Consider the following 11,105-nt stretch of genomic DNA (forward strand, 5'->3'; position numbering starts at 1 on the left):
GAGCCGGGGGCTCAAACCAGGATCCTTACGCCGGTCCTTGTGCTTTGCACCACGTGTGCTTAACCCGCTGTGCTACCGCCTAACTCCCGCTTGTTCATTTATTTTTACAAGAGAGACCACAGCACCTCAACTCAGGCATAAGGTGGTGCTGGGGATTGAACCTGCAGCCTCTGGGAGTTCAGGCACACCCATCAGTGCTCTGCCTCTGTGCTGTCTCCCAATCCTGCTTTGTAATTTCTGGCTCTCTATTGGTGGATTCTGCATTTCCTATGGGCATGCTGCTCTTTTCCTTGTTATAAGGCTATGTGCAGAGCCCATGTGTGGAGCAGGAAACACACTGTCCTCGGTCCTGGGCAAAAACACAATCTCTCAGAAGTGAAGGAAAAGGCTGAAAACTATGACAACAAAGTGGAATGCCTTGGCATAAGCACCGTAAACAAGATGACTAGTGCTGGAGAGGCCTGGAGCTCCTTGCATGGCACAGGATGGCCAGGAGCTCTGTGCTGAGGATGGATTTTCCTGTGACTGCTGCCGAGGTCTGAGCAGTCTGAGCACGTGCCAAATGGCTCGGTCCCAGTGTAGAGAGCAGAACCCAATCAAGTCACAACGGGAGGTCATGCCACAAATTCTGGTCACAAAAAGGGTGGGGACACAGGTCTATCACACAGAGAGCTGATTGTGCCCCTGGTGGCTGTGGTCCATCACTGCCTGAGTCTCCCCTGCTGAAGACAGCTACCAGGGATCTGCAGCGGGCAGGACTGTGCCCAGCATCTCTCTCCCTCCTGGTAGTACTGGGCACAGTAACTCTCTTCCTGGGCAGTACCTGTCTCCTTAACAGTACCTACTGTGTGGCCGCAGGCAAGTCCCTGGCCTCTGGTAATCAATATCACACCTCTGCAGACCGGGGCTGAGCCAGATGTGGGGGTTGGACTAAAGGAATGCAGGGCTGCCCATAGCTAGCTGCCATGGCCCTGCTCTGTTGCCATGGCTGTGTTCTGTCCCCTCATTATCCCATGTGTCTGTCTGCCCTCCTGGAGGTGGCACTGAGCCAGGCCATGTGTAAAGGGCTCTGGGTGGTAGCTCTGGGTAGCCTGGTCCCACTTGGGGATGGTCTGGCCTTTCTTCTCTGAGTTAGAAGTGTTGTGTGCCTATGTTCCTGGGGAAACAATGAGACCCCCAGGCTCAGTATGGAAGGACACAGCACTGCAGCAACTGAGGACATGCCCAGGACACTCACAGTGGGCAAAGGCTTGGGCTCTGTGGAGTGGGAGAAATTTGAGGGGAGAGAGACTGAATTCCAAAGGGTCAGAGCAACATGCCTTCTGCCTGCACAACTGGACAGACATTCTTAAATGGGGCAGGCCTGGGGGCCCTACATAACTAGACAGGTCTAGGGAGCTTCATAGATGGACAGGCCTCGGGAATCTTCAAAGCTGGACAGGTCTTGGGGGGGCTTTATTGTTGGGGCTAATATAGGGCTGCATGTGGGAACCCTGCCAGAGCAGAGCAGAGCAGAGCAGAGCAGAGCAGAGCAGAGCAGAGCAGAGCAGAGCAGAGCAGAGCAGAAAGACAGGCTGGGGTCCCAGGAAAAATGAAGCTGGTCCCAGTCCTAAGGCTGTGAGTGGTTCAGGGGTGGGTGGTGAGAGGCTCAGGGAAATCGAGGGAGGCTGCTCCCCTCTGAGACAGGGAAAGAGGGCAGCCAGTGGCCACTTGAGGCCCTGGACAGATGTGGTCAGTGTGAGTACACCCTGGGCCCTGACAGCTGGTCTGACTGTGTCTGACTGTGGGGACAGACATTGCCATGCTATGGGGAAACCTCACCACTGCCAGACTTGGTTCAGGGTATGAGGACTGGGGGTTTGGGAGTGGGAACCCAGGCTTCTGGGAATGTGGGGGGACACAGCCCTGCTCTGGCCCATCTGCTCCTGGAAGCAAGGGTCACATCATCAGCAATGCTTTCACATGAGTGTGCATGGGCATTGGTGTTAGGCCAGCCTGTTTACTGCCTTAGTTCCCTCAAAGTGAGACCAACCTGTGTCATGTGTCCCATGTCCTGGCTGCTTCAGCCAGCCCTGTGTACACACTCCCACAGCCAGTGCCATGGACAAACCCGTGTTTCTGCTAGGAGCTCTGAATTGCAGTGATAGCAGCTACAGAGCTTCTGAAGAGCTGCTTGGAATTCAGCTCTGGCTCCAGCTCCGGCTCCGGCTCCGGCTCCGGCTCCAGCTCTTGCTCCGGCTCCAGCTCTGGTTCCAGGAAGGACGAGGCAGGACCTGGAGTGTGCAGATGGCAGCTAGGACAGGGCATAGTCTGTGGGTTCAGCACTACCGGGATAGTTGGCGGTGTGAGCACAAAACAGCAGCACTGCTTACTCAGTAAGCACTACTTACTCAGGGACTCAGAAAAGCACCTGCCAACCCTGCCCCCACCCCATCCCTCTCAGACTGTGACATTGGGCAGTGGGGAGGCCATCAGGGGTCCGCTTGTTCAATATCAGAAATCAAGAAAGTGTTTCACTTTCTAATCCCCAGCTACTAATGTATTAAGTTTGCTGAAAATTCTCTGTGTCGTTTCCTGTGATTTTTTCCGCCTAATCACATAGGGCTCCAGCAGAAAGCAAAGACATTTCCTTGTCTGAATTACTGCCACCAAGAAATAAATTGGAAAAATCCATCATTTCAGCTCCACCAGGAGCATCCAGCCTGCGGGGGGTGTCACTAAGGCTGTGGCGATAGTATCAAGAGTCAATCATTTCTGGATGGCGGGTCCCCACCAGCCTGTACCACCATGCTGCACCCGGGTCAGCTGCCGCCACCTCAGCCACTCCACATCTGCCTGTGAGCAAGCGTGGGCCCAGAGCACTTCCCAGCGGCTGCTCTTTGCAGAGCGGCTGCTGCCACTGCTCTGTGTGCCCACACTGCCAGCACACAGCCCCCGTGTCACTGCTGAGAGGACACCTGGCCTGTGGTGGGACAAGTGGGGGGGTGGTGCAGGGAACATGCTACACCAGTGTCTGCTGAACACGTGTGATCACATGTTAGTGTGCGCTCGACACCTGAGGCCATGTGTGAGAGTGCACTGGACATGTAAGAGCTTGTGCAAGTTTGCACTGAAGATGTTTGATCACCTGAGTGTATACTGAAAATGTCTGGTATGCACTTAGCATGTGAGACCATGCATGAGCATGTGTGACCACATGAGTATAGTGAATGCCAGATGTGTGATCATTGAATGTGTATGAACATATGTGCACATGCATGGGTGTGCACTGAACATGGATGGCCACGTGTGCTAGTGCAGTGAGCACATGTGAGTGTACCCACCTGGCCAAGTGTGTATGTATACCAGATATACGTAAGCACATGTGGTCATGTGTGCATGTTGGACATACAGACCACATGCATGCTCGTATTAGATATATGGGACAGTGTATACTGCACATGTATGACCACATGTGAGTGTGCACTACATCTGTAGGTACACCTGTAAGTGTGTGCTGGTGTGAGGAAACTGGACGGATGCTGGATCAACCTCCCAGCTCCTCACCATATGAAGTAGGGGCACAGCACCTCAGAGGAAGGACGCCCAGAGTCCAGTGGAGGGGTGCAGGGCTACCCCCTGAGGCTGGGCTCATGAGATGCTGGTTTGCCCTCAGCATCCCCTTCCTCCTCACCAGAGGGTGGCGGGCCACCTCTGGGTGCCTGGGACACTGGCCTGGGAGCATCCAGAAGCAGGGCTACAGACTTGGCTCCTCTGGTGCCAAGTGTCCCCATCCTCAGTGGCAGGCATGCACCCTACCTTCTAGGAGCCTGTGCAGCTGAGAGGACAGGACCCCTCTGGCTGTGTGTCCTTTCTTTGGGGCACTCACTGCCCTGCCCCTCACCCACCCAGAAAATGGGAACCTCTGAGATGCCATGTGCTGCCCTGGGAGGACCCTGACTACTGTAGGGGTGTGGCCAGGGCCACAGCCAAGTTAGCCAGTGTGGCCTCATGAGCCCTGGCCACTGCTGAGCTACAGACCCCAGGTCAGGAGCAGAGGTGGGTGAAGGGCTGGGAGCTGACTGCCAGTGAGGCTGGGCCAACCCTGGCGGCCCCACAAGCTTGTCCACCTGAGTGACCAGACACAAAGTAGCCCCTTCCCTTAGGGCTAGTCTGTCAAAGCAGCTGGTGTGTGGGTCTGGGTGTGACACAGTTCACAATCACACGAGTGCTGACACGAATGGAACCTTGTCAACTGTCTACCTGGGGACACAAAGAGAGAGTCATCGAGCCTTGGAACATGGGGAATACTGTCTACCTGGGGACACAAGGACAGAACTATTCATCCTAGAAATATAGCTGTCCCTCCTGGGGACACTAGTGAGCACGAGACACTGGTTTTGCCAGGACATAGACATGGCTGGGTGTGGCAGCTGTCCCAGGATATGGGACAAGGACAGCAGAACTGCCCCCTGAGAGAGGGGACCTTCAGGGGAGGGGAGGCCTGAGTCTAGACCTCAAGAGTGAAGATAGGTGGGGACAGCAGAGGGGTGCTCCCCACCTCCAGGAGGCCTGGATAGTGGCATCCTGGGGGTCTTCCCCCCTAGCTAGGGGGCAGCTGGCCAAGACAGCTGGAACTAGAGCCTGGACCCACATCCCGGCCGCTCCCAGCCCTGGCCCTCCCTGTGCGAATCAGTTTCAAATATGATGTTGATTTATTTTCCCCATTGCAATTAACTGAGAAAAATATTTCAAAGCTGTCTAATTAAAGGCCGGCATTTTATTTGGGTTTAAACTTGTGGCTCTGAAATTTGCTCCTGCCACGGTAATTACCACATACATCTTAATATCCCCGCTTGCCAGCCCCCAGATAACAGCCGGCTGGGAAGGGAGCGCCTTATCTTATCTGCATCTGCACACGACAACTGGCCTCTCCTCCAATTCAGCCCTAATCTGCTTAGTAAATAATACTGATATTTTCCAGTGAGCAGAAAGGCGCGAGTGGCAGATCTCCTGATAGCTGCTCTCCTGTACACATCATTCTCTGTCAAAACCGAGTCTTCCTAATCTAAGAACTCATCAAAAATGCTTTTCATATGGTGCACCAGCGCTCTGCTCCCAGCATCGGATAAACAAGCCCTCGGCCACAGCTGAAGCTGCGTGTCCCCTTCAGCTCTGCCCGGCCTCCCCCTACGGGCCTAGCGTTTCTGCTTGCTGGCCCCAGGCTGCCTGGAGCTGTCTCTGACTCTCTTCTCAGGGTGAGTGGGGTCCTTGCACCCCACTTTTCATTCTCATTGTCCTGGCAAGGGATCTCCCTCCATCCACCTCCAGCGGGTTCCCCCAGGAAACGGTAACTTTCAGGCATATTGCCAAGGCTTTCTCCGGCTTTGGGGGGCACACCACCCCCCTCTCACATGCATGCACACACAAACACATATGAGCACAGTACTTACCTCTGTGCACAAATACACATGTGTATGAAGGCACAGCATTCACACGTGTGCACACATGTCACAGGCACACATACTGGGACAGGCCTTTGGACAGAGCCCCATCTTGGCAGATTTGGGGTCCCACCCCCACTTCTGGGGCCTTTTGCTGTGAGTCTCAGAGTGGAGAGAAAGCCCACAGTGTCCACACAGGTCCTGTGGGACACTCCCCAGCAAAGCTGGGTGGTGGGAGGCAGGCTGAGCAGGATCTTGGCAAGTGGCAGGCCTGTTCCAAGCCAGAGGAAAACCTCTAAATGGCAGTGCGGTTTCAGAAACATGGGAGCTGGCCAAGAGCAGATGGGAGCCTCCAGCATCATCTGAGTCAGGGCTGCTGCAGGACAGACAGGCAGGACATGTCAGGTGCAGAGGCCCCTGCAGTGCTACCATCCCCTTCATCCTCCATGCTCCCCTGCTCTCTAGAAGCTTCCATGCCCTTGCCCTTGCTCACACTCATTGGGACACTGTCTCCTCCCTCAGCCAGGCACAAGTTGGACCTGCTGAACCCCAGGCCAGTCACCCCTCATTCTTTAGATGCCTTGGAGTCAGCATTCTGCCCACCCCCCATGGCCCCTTCAATCTGAGATACCATTGTGGCCTTGTAGGGAGTCTACCTTCAGGGTGGGTGTCTCTGCTCTTGGTGTCTGTCCACAGGAACCAGGGCCTCAGAGCACTTTCCAGCAGCTGAGGCAGAGCTGCATGAGGCCCTGTGGGGTGTGGTGGGGTCGGGTGGGTGCTGGGCACACACACCTTCTACCGCCAGGCCTGCAGGCTGGCGCCTGGCCTGACAGGGTCCTCATTTATTATTGTAATGAGGATCCTTTTCTAATGTGCTTTCTAGCCCTCATGTGGCTGAACTGTCATTTTTCTCACTTGACTTTTTTTTCTGCCTCTGAAATGTTTTGGATAAATATGCAGCTTTCTGAAAGGCTTGTTACTGACTGTGTACATTTTTAGTTGAATGAAAAGTAAAGAAATACAGCATTTCGCATATAAAATATTCCGTTAATGTTATATAATTTGGCCGCGGAGTATCATTTTGCTTTTATGAAAGGGTTTGGTGAAACCCTCGGGAGTAGCAGATGGCTAACACACAGTAATTATCGGTTACTAAATATCGCTTATATCATACTGATTTATTCCTACAAGTGCAGCCACATTCAATGTGTGTTTGCAAAGACAATATGTACCGGGAGTGCTCGGACTAGCAGCTGAGGTGAGGGGCCTGCCAGGGGCCAGCATTCTAGGGGTGCCCCTGCCTTCCAGAGGGGGTGGAGGATCTGCCCATAGACAGCTGGTCAGTGAGCATGGGAGGGTTGTGGAGATCAGCACAGAGAGCCCCTGCCCGCCCACCTGCCTGCCTGCCTGCCCGCCTGCCTGCCCGCCTGCCCGAAGCTGGCCCTGGGAATTGCTGCAGACTTGTGGGCCCAGCGCCTGGCTGTCTCAGTCCAGACTCTCACTCTTTCTATTCTTAATCTCTGGGGTTTCACCATTCAGGTTGGCTTTTTCAGCAGGAAGACAGAGAAGGAGAGAAATCATGGCACCAAAGCCTCCTCCAATGTGATGGAGGACCTGACGCAAGCCTGCATCATTGTGTCCTGGACACTAAACCACAGGCGGACCCCAAACCCATCCCCTGCCCATGGGAGGAAACCCAGTGGTCTTTCAGGTCAGGCTGCCAAGGAGTCTGGGGTACTGAACACAGGGTGCTTCTCAGCAGACCCTCTGTGAGCCAGGGTGCAGAGCATCTGTTGTTTTGGGGCTTAGGAGCTGGGTGACTAGCGCCTGCCCTGTGTGACCCCCCTGAGTCAGGTGGGGACCCCAGGAGGCCAAATCCTCTTAGATTTGAAGAGGTTTGGGAAAGTTTGGAAAGGAGGTCTGGGTTGGTCTGGGGTGGTGCGGAGCGGTTTGGGGCAGTTTGGGAGGTAGGGGTGGTGTGGGCACCTGGCATGGGTGGACAGTAGGACTGTTGTAAACATAAACAGCATGCTAGGTGGATGGTGACACCCGGTAACATCCTGGGGCTAACAACAGGAAGAGTCAAGATTCCTGTGGCCAGGCTGCAAGCCTTGTGTGGGGAGCCACCTCTTGCCCCTGCTGTCTGCTCTGAAAGGCCAGGCCTGAGGGTAGTGGGCTGGGCCTGAAGGCTGGGTGGGGATATGGGCGGGCTGGGTGAATGTACTCTGTGGCCCAGGGCTGACCCTTGGCCCCATGAATGACCCCCTTTAGGGACGGCACAGGAAGGCCAGTGCCTGAAATACCCCGAGACACTCTGTCCTTCCTCTGTGGCCAGCTCGGAAGCCTGTGGCCAGGTTCAAAGGCCTGCGTCCAGGCACAGCAAGCTCGAGGCAGCCAGCAGCTGCAACGTTGCACCCTACCCAACCCCTGGCATCCAGTTCAGAGGGTCACAGGGATGGATGCTGTTATGACCGCAACTGTGGGACATGTCAGCAGGGAGTGGCAGGCGTGTATGAGAGAGCCAGCCTGGCCGCCCTGAGAAGCCAGGACCAGGGCCACAGGGTCAGAGGGGGGTTGTCCCAGGGCCCAGGTAGGGCACCTCCAAACCTGCTGACTGGCTGCACTGCAGCCTGGCCTATGCCTTACTGCCTCCAGGCTGCTCAGGGGGCCAGCTCATGTCCAGCCAGGCCAGCATGATGGGGAGGGGGTGCTCCTGTCACTCTGCTCATGGTCATCTCTCAGATGCCAGTGGGCTCCTCTCTTGCAGTGAAGGACCAAGAAGGTGGTCTCAGACCCAGAGCTGGCTGTGGGCTCAGTGGCTCCTGGTCCTGTAAGACTATCGAGGCCTGGACAAGGCAGAGGTGGCACCACACCCAGCACATGCGATGAGGACAGGCTGCCTGACACCATTCCCAGGGCCCCTCATCCATCCAAGAGCACTTCCTCCCAATTGTGAGGGCCTGGCTTAAGAGGTGCTGAGGGCATCCTGTCTGCCAGCCACCATGTCCCCTGCCTGCCATCATGTCCTGCTGCTGGGGCCTCTCAGTTCTCCCCATGACACAGCTCTTCCCAAACCACCTTCTCTAAGATTCAGGACTAACACTGAGTCCCCAGCATGCCACCGTGGGTGACTTGTCAGTGATAAAGGGACATGTGTCCCTGCCTTTTATCTGTGGAAGAAAGCATGGGGGCAAGGCCCATCTGGGACAGCCTCGTTGGCAGGGTAGAGCAGAGCCACTGGCTAAGGCTGGCCTGCAGAGACCTGCAGAGATGACATCCAGTGGTTCCTGGACAATGGTCTTTCTCTTGGAGCTGCAGATAAGCTCTGCTGAGACTCCATGTTCCCCGCCACCACTGGCAGCTAGCTGTGGGAGGACTGTTTAGAGCCCCCTGCGATGTCATAAGGAGAGGAGTGTCCCCAGAATGTCACCCCTCAGTGATGACTTCTCGGGGGCACAGGCTCAGGGCTCATGGGAGGAGGGAGGGGCTTACAGGGGGAAGCTGTGACATCTTGCCTGATGTCCTTTTTTCTCCATAGCTAATCAGATGTTACATGCTACCTTGATCACCAAGTGACAGCAGAGCCAGAGGGCTCTGACTTCCACCTTCAAGCCCTGTTGCAGTAGCACCTGTCACCACCCCAGGTGAACTGTCACTGCTCTAGGGGGCCCATCACTGCTCCAAGTGGCCTGTCATCACTCTAGGTGGCTTGCCACCACCCAGGCAAGTTGTCAGTGTTCTGGGTGGACTGTCACTGCTCCAGGTGACCTGTCATCACTCTGGGTGGCCTGTCACTGCTACAAGTGCCCTATTACCACCCCAGGTGTCCCATCACCACCCCAGATGACCTGTCACCAGACCAGGTAGCCTGTCATTGCCCATGGTGATCTATCTGCTGCTGCTCTAGGTGGTCATTATAGGTGGTCTGTAACCACTTTAAGTAAACTGTCACCACCCCAGGTGACCTGTCACTGTTCTAGGTGACCTGTCACTGCTCCAGGTGGCCTGTCCTCAACTCAGGTATCCCACCACCATCTCAGCTGGCCTGTGAGCACTGCAAGTCACTGCCTCACTCTGCACACAGTGACACTCCTGTGAGCACTGCAAGTCACTGCCTCACTCTGCACACAGTGACACTCCAGCACATCGGCCCTTTACCCTGAGCTGTCAGCTGGGCTTATTTGCCAGCACCTGTGGAACCACTTTGTGAGGACATGGGCACTCTGCAGCTGTCTTCTGGGCAGTGGGACCTGACCCAAGACAACAGGGCTCGAGGAGGGCTCTGTTGGTGCTGCCTCTTCAGAGCCTGGGGCCTGGGGATGCCGGCTCCTGTCCCTGGGAGGTAGGGACCCTGCAGCATGGCAGGAAGGACCATACCTGGAGTTGCCCTGATGACCACCTGGTTGCCATGGCCACCATCTTCCAGCATCTTTGTGACTCAGAGCTCAGGGACAGGGCCATAGAAATGGGCTGCGGGAGACCTGATGCAGTGTCCTTCGGGGTTGTCTGTACTTGTCCATGTTGTCCACTCCAATGGGGCTGGTCACCTTGGGGCCACTGAGGGACCCCCTCCTCCCAGCATAGGCATCTGAGAACCAGCCCCATCTCTGCTGCCTCCTGGGACACAGGGTGAGTCCTGAGGGGAGGTGGATGTCCCCCACATGCTGGCACCTGGTGCCACTATCCATTGTCTCTGCCTCCTGCAAGTTTCATCCCGTCAGACCGTGGCCAGTGGGCCTTTCAGCAGTGGTAGCCCTCCTGCCCTCTGTGTGGTACATCACACATGCCATCCCTTCTTTCTTTCTTTCTTTCTTTCTTTCTTTCTTTCTTTCTTTCTTTCTTTCATTTATTTCCCTTGTTTTTATTGTTATTGTAGTTATTATTGTTGTTATTGATGTTGTCGCTGTTAGGACAGAGAGAAATGGAGGAGAGGAAGACAAGAGAGGGGGAGAGAAAGATAGACACCTGCTTCACCGCCTGTAAAGCAACCCCCCTGCAGGTGAGGAGCCGGGGACTTGAACCAGGATCCTTACGCTGGTCCTTGTGCTTTGTGCCATATGCGCTTAACCTGCTGCGCTACCGCCCAACTCACGCCATCCCTTCTTTAGATACTTCTCCTGTGCTGACTGATCTGTACCTCACGTGTCTCCAACCCTTCCCCTGTGTCTCCCCCTTCCTCTTTACCCAACCCCCACCCCGTATGAAAGACAAGCAGCAAAGACAAGCAGGACTATGGAGACAGCTCAACCTGGCAGAGCACCAGTTTGCATGCTGAGGCCACTGAGGCTGCAGGTCCAACCCCACACCACTGTCTGCACTCTTTCTCTCTCACACATAATAAATACACAAATGGACTGCTTTAAAAGCTTTATTAACACAAGAAAGGGGAGAAAGAGCCAGAGCATCACTCTAACATATATGATGCCAGGGGTCAAACTCAGGAGCTTGTGATGGCAAGCCCAGAACTCTAATAACTGTGCTGCTTTCCTGGCCACAAAGAAGTAAATCTCAGAGGGACACACTCCAGTGGCGTGTGCCCACTCAGCCTGTGCTCCTAGCACACCCCTCTGCCTGCCTGTCTCATGTAGCCCAGTGTGCCTGATGCTGGCCACCATACTCCTGTGGCTAGGCCTCTGTTAAGGGATGGATCACGAGGCAGGTGGATTGTCCAAAGAAGGATGT

At 55.2% G+C, this 11,105-nt stretch overlaps 1 long non-coding RNA gene across 1 annotated transcript; it reads left to right on the plus strand.

The window, feature by feature from the left end:
- The first annotated feature begins 9,971 nt into the window (after nucleotides 1–9,971).
- Nucleotides 9,972–10,777, plus strand: LOC132537648 (uncharacterized). The gene is made up of 3 exons (XR_009549108.1): nucleotides 9,972–10,052; nucleotides 10,334–10,422; nucleotides 10,532–10,777. It is a non-coding gene; the product is annotated as an uncharacterized LOC132537648 (long non-coding RNA).
- The last annotated feature ends 328 nt before the right edge of the window (nucleotides 10,778–11,105 follow it).

The sequence above is a fragment of the Erinaceus europaeus genome, chromosome 3, assembly GCF_950295315.1.
Source record: "Erinaceus europaeus chromosome 3, mEriEur2.1, whole genome shotgun sequence".
Taxonomy (NCBI): Eukaryota; Metazoa; Chordata; class Mammalia; order Eulipotyphla; family Erinaceidae; genus Erinaceus; species Erinaceus europaeus.